Source organism: Charadrius vociferus, unplaced genomic scaffold (genome assembly GCF_000708025.1).
Source record: "Charadrius vociferus isolate BGI_N301 unplaced genomic scaffold, ASM70802v2 scaffold104, whole genome shotgun sequence".
NCBI lineage: Eukaryota > Metazoa > Chordata > Aves > Charadriiformes > Charadriidae > Charadrius > Charadrius vociferus.
Genome location: NW_009648255.1, coordinates 6,064,751 through 6,074,167, shown reverse-complemented (window position 1 = coordinate 6,074,167; position 9,417 = coordinate 6,064,751).

Here is a 9,417-nt window from a genome sequence, read left to right as displayed (position 1 = left end):
TGTCGGGCGTACTGCTCCCCTGAGGCGCGGCGGCCCTCAGTGAGTGCCCGCTCAGTGAGGGTCCTCTCAGTGGGTGTACCTTAGTGCGAGTCCCTCAGTGCGGGTCCCTTAGTGCCAGTCCCTCCATGACTGTCCCCTCAGTGAGGGTCCCTTAGTCCCAGTCCCTCCGTGACTGTCCCCTCAGCGAGGGTCCCTTAGTGCCAGTCCGTCTGTGACTGTCCCCTCAGCGAGGGTCCCTCCGTGACTGTCCCCTCAGTGAGGGTCCCTCCATGACTCTTCCCTTAATGAGGGTCCCTCAGTGACTGTCTGTCCTGGTTTGAGATAAAACAGGACCACTTTTGTTGAGTAACTTTGCTTCTTAGCTGGGCCTCTTCTAACTACTGTCCTCAAACCAGGACACTGTCCCTCAGTGAAGGTCCTTTAGTGACAGTCCCTCAGTGATTGTCCCCTCAGCGGGGGTCCCTCAGTGTCAGTCTCTCCATGACTGTCCCCTCAGCGGGGGTCCCTCAGTGAGGGTCCCTTAGTGTCAGTCAGCGACTTAGTGTCCCTCAGCGACTGTCTCCCAGCCAGGGTCCCCACGTGAGACGGACTCCACTCTAAGACCCCACTATGGGGGGGACACAGAGACGTGGGGAAGGCAGGACAGCGTGATGGTGTCTGTCTGCAAGGTGGTTTCACAGACCTCTCCTTCCAGTCGTGGGCTCCGTGTGGCACTGGGAGTGAGGAGATGCTGAAGCGCAGGAGAAAGTGTCAAAGTCAGCCATGGAGCCCGGCCGGGCAGTGGTATGATCAACTCTGCTGAGAGGGGTTTATGTGAGGGGCTTCTCCCACTTCAGGCCTGTCGCTGGAAGGGGAAGGTGCTCTTCAGGGGCCACTTAGTCCTTGCACAACTACTTTATGAATTACAAGTTCCTTCTGTTTGCAAAGCTTTTTGGTTCACGTCTTTGTAAAGACAGCTGAGATTAAGGCACAATCCAATTTGCTGCTGCCTTTCATCCCGTACAGTTATGTACGTTGACGCAGCGCGAGTATAAAAGTGCAGCACATGAAGATGGGGCAGTGGTACAACCACCAGGCACCGCTTACCGCCAGCTAGCGCTGCCCGCGGCGAGAGGAATTCCTTCCGTGTCACCTCCTCCACCGAGCAGCAGGGGGGTTTGATGCACCTTAATGCTCAACTTCGCACCTTTGGTACTGCTCGGATCTCCTGCGGGCTGGCAGGGCTCATGGATGGAGGGGGCCCTTGAGAATTACCGCAAAGCTGCTTCGCCAGTCACCTCGGTAATCGCTTTTAAAACACCACATCAGTTGCAATATCTGTGACATTTCCTTCTGATGACACCCGGGCAAAGAGTGATCTGGGATTATTGATGTGTTCGCGTGTGCAGGTTTTGCCCTCGGCGTTAACCTTCGGTGATCACATCTGTAGGTAGGAGCTACCCTACTCTATGTTCGCTCAGCAGCGAGTGCAGTCTTTGGGACGCGTGGTGCTTTATGTTGCAAAAATAATAAATTGCTGACAGTTTAAGTACTAGAATAGAGTTTAGAATAACTGTATACATAGCAGTGCCTGAGCTTTTAACGGCAACTCTGTGATAACAAAGACAATAATGGTCGTATTTATTTTTTAAAACCTAGAGAAAACCACTTGACCTTTCTATTACTGAAGAATTCAGGTACAGATGAAGGAATCATAAAACTCAAATAGAGCACGACCTCAATTTTTGTATTCAGTGGAAGGTGTCGTAACAAAAAGGATCATTGTTTTACTGTTGCCATATTGCAGCGCTCTCAGGCAGAAGGCTTTACAAGATGCAAAGTGGTACGAAAGAGAAGCCTTAATTTCATCGAACGATGTAAACCTCCAAATAACCTGCAATTAAGTGTGCTTTTTCTTGCAGTTCCTTGAAATAGACACTTCACAGGATGCCTATAGAAAACCATAACTTCTCCTTTCACAGGCTAGAGGAAACAGAGAAGGAAGGGAAGGCATAAATTCCTTCAATTCCACGTAGGCCAAAACAGAGATAAAAGCTTCCCAAAAAAAAGGAACCAAGATTTAATCTTGGTGAAGAATGCAAATATTGGAAAAATTCAATTCCTCCCCCCCCCCCCCCCCCCCCCCTTTAAAACTCTCCTATCGTCCTTTCCCAGCCTCATTTTTTTTTTTTCTCTATTTTTATTGTAAGTCACTAGAGAGTGACTCAGCCTTTCCTCGGGGAGCATTTATTGTAATAACTCGTACCATTATGGGGAGGGCATTTTTCCCTACTTGCATTTCCTTACTTTTCTAACTCCGTTTTGCCTGACTTCATCTGGGCAACTCCTCCAAAGCAGCAGAATCACAGCTGAAATGTCCAAGTACAAAACTATCAGGCTCTATACGTTATCTGAGTTTCATGAACCGAAGGATGATCAGGACTGGCACCTCCGTACTTGAGATTCACCACAGATCGGATTTGTGCATTTAAGGAAATTTCATGGATGTTGGACCATAAAACTACTCTTGGCTCATGTCTGCATCCGACAGCATTTGATCTAATTTAGCAACACAGGGTGATTAATAAATACCGGTCATCCGTCCTCGATACGCAGTTTTATACCCAAGCTGTTTGTCTGTACTTTTCAAAGCAGGGAAGTTTTATAAACGTGTTTAAATGAATTCCAGCATTGTGCTGCGATGTGGAGTACCCCAGCGCTGTTCATAAATGCTATTCTTTACCCTGCAGCAACACAATTACATGGGACTGTGCGAGCATCATCTCACTGTGGCTGCTACATCAAATGCTTCTGCAGCATTTTCAGCCTTAAACAGAAAAGAGGATTGCTTCATGTAATGATTCTGCAGACGGATCTTATAAATATGCGTATTTTTCCTCCATTTACAGCTAAGCAAACAACACAAGGGCAAGCAGTTGCCTTACAGGAAAACGTGAACTGCTTTTGCGCAGGGCAGAGAGCCTGAGGGAAGCGATGGAGAACATGCAAAAATGCGTTTGTGTTTGATCTCAATTGCCTGTTTAAATTCTGTTTCTTTATTCTTCGGCAATAAAATGTTTGAAGGGAGAAGAACAAATAGGTTTATGAAAAAGTAAACACGTTTGTGAAGAGTACTAACACTCTGTACTTATTTATTAAGCAGATATGAGGTTTACTTAAAAACCACAACAATATAGCAGAATAAACCAAGATTTCTGAATCTACCAGCTTTTGGAGCTGATCCTGAAAGACATGGACCTGTGATACAATTTTCCAGACATCTGGACATTCCTGTCTTCTCCACCCTCTAGGAGTTTAGGATCTGATTAAAAAAAAATTCTCTTCAAATACCAATCAGTGAAATCAACTATGTCATATTTCCATTTTAAATTTACTGAGGAAAATGCAAGATAACACAAGAGCTGGACTGATCTATGGGTGTAAGGAAAGCAACGTATGTAGGCAGATATTGCATCTTTTATTAGACCTACTGATGTCATGGAAGCTTCGGAATTTGGTGTCCTTGCTTAATTTGGGTTTTTCAAGTTCTGCTGCACATTTTCCATTTCAGGTTGCAAATTCTGGTAACTATTGTGCTGTAATGATGGTGTTGCTATAGCGCTACAATGATCAGGCAATGTAAGACAAAGTTTGTAGGTAGAGGATTGTCTAAAAAAAGATGTTAACTCTGCCTACAACTTCTACTGCAGACTGGGAAAAGCAGCTCCAAAGACCCTGTGCAACTAAAACCCAAGTTACAGACCTTCACAAAAATGTAATAAATTGCAATAACAGAGCATAGGAGGAATCTATTATTAACTCATCTGAATTTTCAAGAAGTGCTGAAGCTCTTTGGTAGTTTACGAAATTAACATTTAACGTTGTCTTAAAATGTAATTCACGAATAGCACCTTCACTGCCTGGTTTCAACACCTTAGGTTTAAAGCCGAGGCAGCCTGTACAGAATTTTTGTCTTTACTCTTCTAAGTCAGCTCTAAGGAAGAAAAGATATTATTTAAGAAATACATTTTTACTATACAATGAAACAGTGAGTATGAAAGTTTCATTTTCAGTTAAAATACTAATTGAGGGATATAGAATACACGGGAAACCAAGCAGCTCCCTAGAAAATATATCATTTTTATATTATGTATTTCTAAAAATAATACCAAGCAGGACACAGACCTACAAAAATATCATAAAGCATAAAAAGGGTGTTTAAGAGCAGAGCAAGTCCCCTCCTCCCCACACACACTTGCCCCTCTGAGTTCCTCACAGGCCACCTTTGACAGTCCCCGGGGGCGATTCCTCTTCCACTCGCACACTAGGAAGAGAGGCAAGTGAGACAAACTAATCTGCATTTCTAAGTGCAAATAAAAATACATCCTTTAAACTACTGCATATAAAGTAAAGTGCCAAATACCATATTAAAAAAAATAATAATCTTTCAGTTGAGCTGGTTAACAAAGCTGTTTGTCAAACTGCTAAGAGTGTAAAGAACTTGGTTGCAGTATTGTAAGATTCAAGGTGCATGTTTATGAACAAAGGTGGTTTTTCTACAGAAAATATTTTTTTAAAAAAGTGTTTCTGTACACACAGTCTGTAAAGATGCTGAAGAGCACAATTTAACACTGAACAGAGAACAAAAACTGTGCATTTTCTTCTTTGAAGGTATTAGCTTGCACGTTTCAAAGAAGAGAAATCATTTCAGTGGTGATTTTTAATGGTAAATTGTAATACCTAAGACCACTCTCATGAAACCTCCTATGACAGATTAAGTCAGATAGACAAGATAGCGTATTAGACACCCTGTTATGGATTTTATAAGCGCAAACAGTTGACAGATTTTACCATGCACCACATCTTATGGCACGAGTTACTTTGGAAACAGTTCTGTACAAAGCACTATGGCTAATGAAGGACTTCAATTGTGACTTAGTGCCTACACCCGAAATCGTGGTCAACATCCAGCTCTTCAGCTCGACTCCTCACCACCCAGCACAAGAGGGACGTTAAGCCCATACACTTCGTTCACGCTTAGCAGTCAAATGCGGATGCAACAGATTTCTGGTTCTATTTCTGCCTGAAAAAGCCCAGCGCCCACAAAAGCCACACAGATCCAGGAGGTAGATGCTTCTCTGCCTGTAATCGTTAATTAAATACAGAATGGTAAGATTACACATTTCAAGTATGCAGTTCAGAAACCTTTATCACAGGGGGGAGGGGAGGAAAAAAGAAAAAAAAAAAAGTCTTAACCCCCCCCAACACCCTAACTGAGCTCTTCTCAGGAAAATGCAAGATATGGTAAAATCCCCCTTTTTTTTTTTTTATGAAAAGGGGCTCCAATCCCTCTCTCCCTCTTCCCAGAAAATGTCATTAATTTATAGGCAATTTCAGATACCTTTCTTGCTTAAGCTGCTTATGCTGTCCATCATGAAGGAAGATGCATGCTTAGCAGTTAAGGTATCAAGTATATATAGATTATACAAGCTATTAATTTCTTTTATAGAGTGTCTTAACATAAACAATTGCTCAGATTGAGCCGAGAGCAGTTGGCCACCAAACTGAAGAGAAACAAGAAGTGTGCGTGGGGGGAGGTTAAGCATTTAAGATATGCAACCATCTGTAGCATTTGCCTAGGACTGCCGACACATACTTTTAATAACAAGCCAGATTGCAAAAGGAAATCTCTTTTAAAATATACATACACAGATACTGAAATATATATTCACATAGTGCATCTGTAGCAGGGTATGAGGTAAGTGCCCTCGCCCTCCGTGTCAGAAATTTAAGAGAATGCGAGGGAGGAGTTGAAGAAACAAAGAAAGAAATCATGCAGAAGTAAGTGTGGCAGATGAGCATTGCTCTGGACTCCAACCCCCCAGCTCTGGCAGCAGAGGTGACGTCTCAGACGCACCAGCTGAAAAGAGTTCCTTGGTCAAGCAAGCTAGAATAGCATTTGAGGGTTTACTTGAAGCTTTCTGTATCTGCAGAGCTGACTGACCCCTCACTACTTACTTCTGTTTCATCACCGGTGTTGGAAGGAAAGACAGAACTTCCAAGGATGCTTTTTGTCCATAAGGCAGGATGAATGTAAGGCCTGTGACGCACACTGAAGAGGGACCTCCATTCTAAGACATGCCTGGGGAACACCGCCTGAGGGAGGCTGCTATGGCCTATCCCGGCGCTATCTCCTAGAAGAAGTTATAAGATTAGAACAACGCTTCCGTGGGATCTGGATATTTAAGGGCCAGATGACAATCCCAAGCAGAGCCCAGCATTTCGCAGTATTTGTTTGAGACGTTATCACACAGAGGCCCAATATAAATGTTTTATTTTGAAGTAAAAAGTGTGCACAAATAAAGGGAATGATTACACAACAACATTCAAGACCATATTCCATATGAAACAGAAAAATAGTAGTGACAATATTAACTAGCAGAGCACCCATAAGAACCCAACTCGTATACAAAGAGGAGGTTACTCCACATAAATACATTAGGCTTCTGATGCAGACACTTTCTCCGAAAGACAATGCCTACTGCACTGGACTGTTTACACCCAATGTCCCTTCTGAATATTTGTGACAGTTGCTATATACTTAACAATGAAAAAATAACTGTTAATATCATGGCACTTTGGAGAAAATTAAAGTTTAAAAATGGATTTACAGTCATTTAACACGTTTGTCACTTAGCAACATTCTTAATGGTTAGATATGTAAATAGAAAAAGTATCTTTTCTGTGACACCTATAAAAACAAAATTTAACCTTTGCTTTAAGCACAAAAGACAGTGTTTTACTCCATTACTCTTCTGTGATGAACAGCAGAAATCCCCTTCCTTACCTAGAGCCATTTTACTTAATACCCCACGTGATATTAAGCCACTGTAGAGACAAGGCTTTTCTTGTTTGCTTTAAATAACTTGCAAGTTTAATATCAATTAAGTCCTGATGTCTAAACTAGTCATGCGGGTGTAGAAGTCAGAGGCTAAACAATTAATCACAAGTTTAAAACTGCATGTAAGCAGTTCACTTGACGTGAACTAAATGTGCTGAAGTTATTAGCTGCTCTTTAAAAGGAGGTTTACTCCGATATTTTACATCTGCAAATATACAACTTGAGTTTAAGGGAACCTGATTTTTAACAGTGCGGAGGTACAAAGCTTCCCTGAAACTGAGGCCCCTCCAATCACAGCCCAGTTTTGAACACTCAGCCCGATATTGAAGAGTTTCCTATTCACGTTACAAAGAAAAAATATGAACTAAATACCATACCGTGACACTACTGTGTATTTGTGCAATCCCTCTCCTTGAAGCTAACATGTAAGCGAAAAAACATTCACCAGAAGGTTTGTGCTATGAATTTACAGTGTCGCCATACAAGGATTTTCAAGGAGAAGTCTTATTAAAAGTTTCAGTTTGCTAACTTGTGCTTACAATACTTAGATTTGCTTTCAGTAACACTTAACTTGCCTTACAGCTCTTAAATATATAACACAGATTCTTTTCTTCGATCTCTCTTAATCCCTTTTCCCCAAAATAATAAAAAAAAAGCGGTACATTTGGCATTTCTTCAGCCTAAGACGTTCAAAACTATTCCTTAAACATTAACAATAAGAATTATCTGTGCTGTATAGTACGCTGTTTACTAACATGAAATGTAAGAATCACAACCCCCAAAAGTCCTAGTTTGAACCATTCTTTCAATTTATTCCAATTGCTATACTATTAACTTTGAATCGACTACCAACATTTAAGGTTTGATTGTGATTACAAATCACCATCTGTAAGCAGAGAAGTTAAGGGAGTCAATGTGGACAGCACCTATTTTTTCCTAGATGTGCTTTTTCCACTGGCAAAGTCAAATGCATTTCCAACAGTATGGCAATAAGATTAAAAAAAAGGAAACAATGCCCTTATTTTGGCCACAGCTGTAGTGTATGCAGTTCTGACACAGTTAAGACAGCAAGTGTAAAAGTAATAAATAATAGTATGAGGTTCTACATCTGTCAATATTAGCTGCCCATTACTGCTAAACTATACTCTACAGATGTTAACTTTAAGTATTAATTGAATTCCATTTATTTAAACTGACACTTTATGCCACGTACAACCCCCACTGAAAGGGACAGGCTCAGAAAGGCACTCTGCATATCAGTGTACAATTCCTAGTGTATCATTTCAGAGCAAAGTACATTGATCCTAATATTGAGTTAATCATCTCCTTTTGGATAGGATCAATATACCCTATGAAAGCAGCTATTCTTGACCCATTCAGTTTAAAAATCTGCTCTCCTTGCTGTCATTTCAATCTGAAGGGCAATAACGTAGCTCTAACTTCTAAGGCTAAGGAGAACAGGGAAATCAGATGTTTAGAGAGAAGGGTTTTAAAACTACAGCAGTCATAAGGTCTTACTAGCCTTGCTGGTAAAACAGAAGTCCTTTAGCGGTATTCTATTACATCTCCTAGTGCAATTTGTATTCTTAAAGCAATAAGAAAACTTTCATTTATCCGAACACTGTATTGAGAGATTATACAGCCAGATCCCATTGTTCAGTCAGGAGCCCCAGAGACCAACTTCTATACTAAAATTCTAGTTTGGCAAGACTGTTGGAAAGTTTGACATTTTAAATCTGGCAGCCAAAGGGTCAAGCATAACAACTGTCTTGCACAACAATTAATACAAAAAGAAAATTAGTAATTCACACTAGGTGGCAAGGGTAAGATGTTCAGTTACTTGTTTTATGCAAGTGCATCCAAATGAAGAGATGTTTATCCATGCAGAAACAGACAGAGTAACAATTGGCACAGTCCAGAAACGGAGAATTCAGACACATTCCTCAGCTGACATCAAAAGAGGATTTATATATTCAAAGCCTTCAAATTCAGACTGGTCAATCTTCTTCACAACATCACTATTAAGATTAAAAAACAATCATTAGTTCAGCAAAATTAAAGAGGTAACAATATTAACTGATAGCTTGTCTTAAAATTTAGACCCGTACAGCAGATTGCAGTTGCGAACACCTCCCTTCTCTCTTTTGTCCCTGTCTATCCTTACAGGTACCATTGTGGTTTTTTTTCTAGCCCCTAGAATGGTAACAGAATACAAAACCACCCAGGAGTAGTGACTGGGCTGCTCCCATACACATATTCTGTCCCACAAAGCAATCCGCAAGGTTTGCGGTTTTAAAACTTTCCCCAAACAGTCAGTTTTGTAAAAAACAAAACATAAGGATGAGACAGATGCTGCACTGGCATGAGCAACTTTTCTAAACTTTATTTGTAGGTTATGCATTTACAAAGGGATGAAGAAGGAAGATGGATCTCAGACCTAATTAAGGTGCACAGGTAACATTTAATAGTCACTGTTTGTGTTTGCATACTACATAAACGTTATACAAAACCCTAGAAAAATTCCTAAAACACAAACA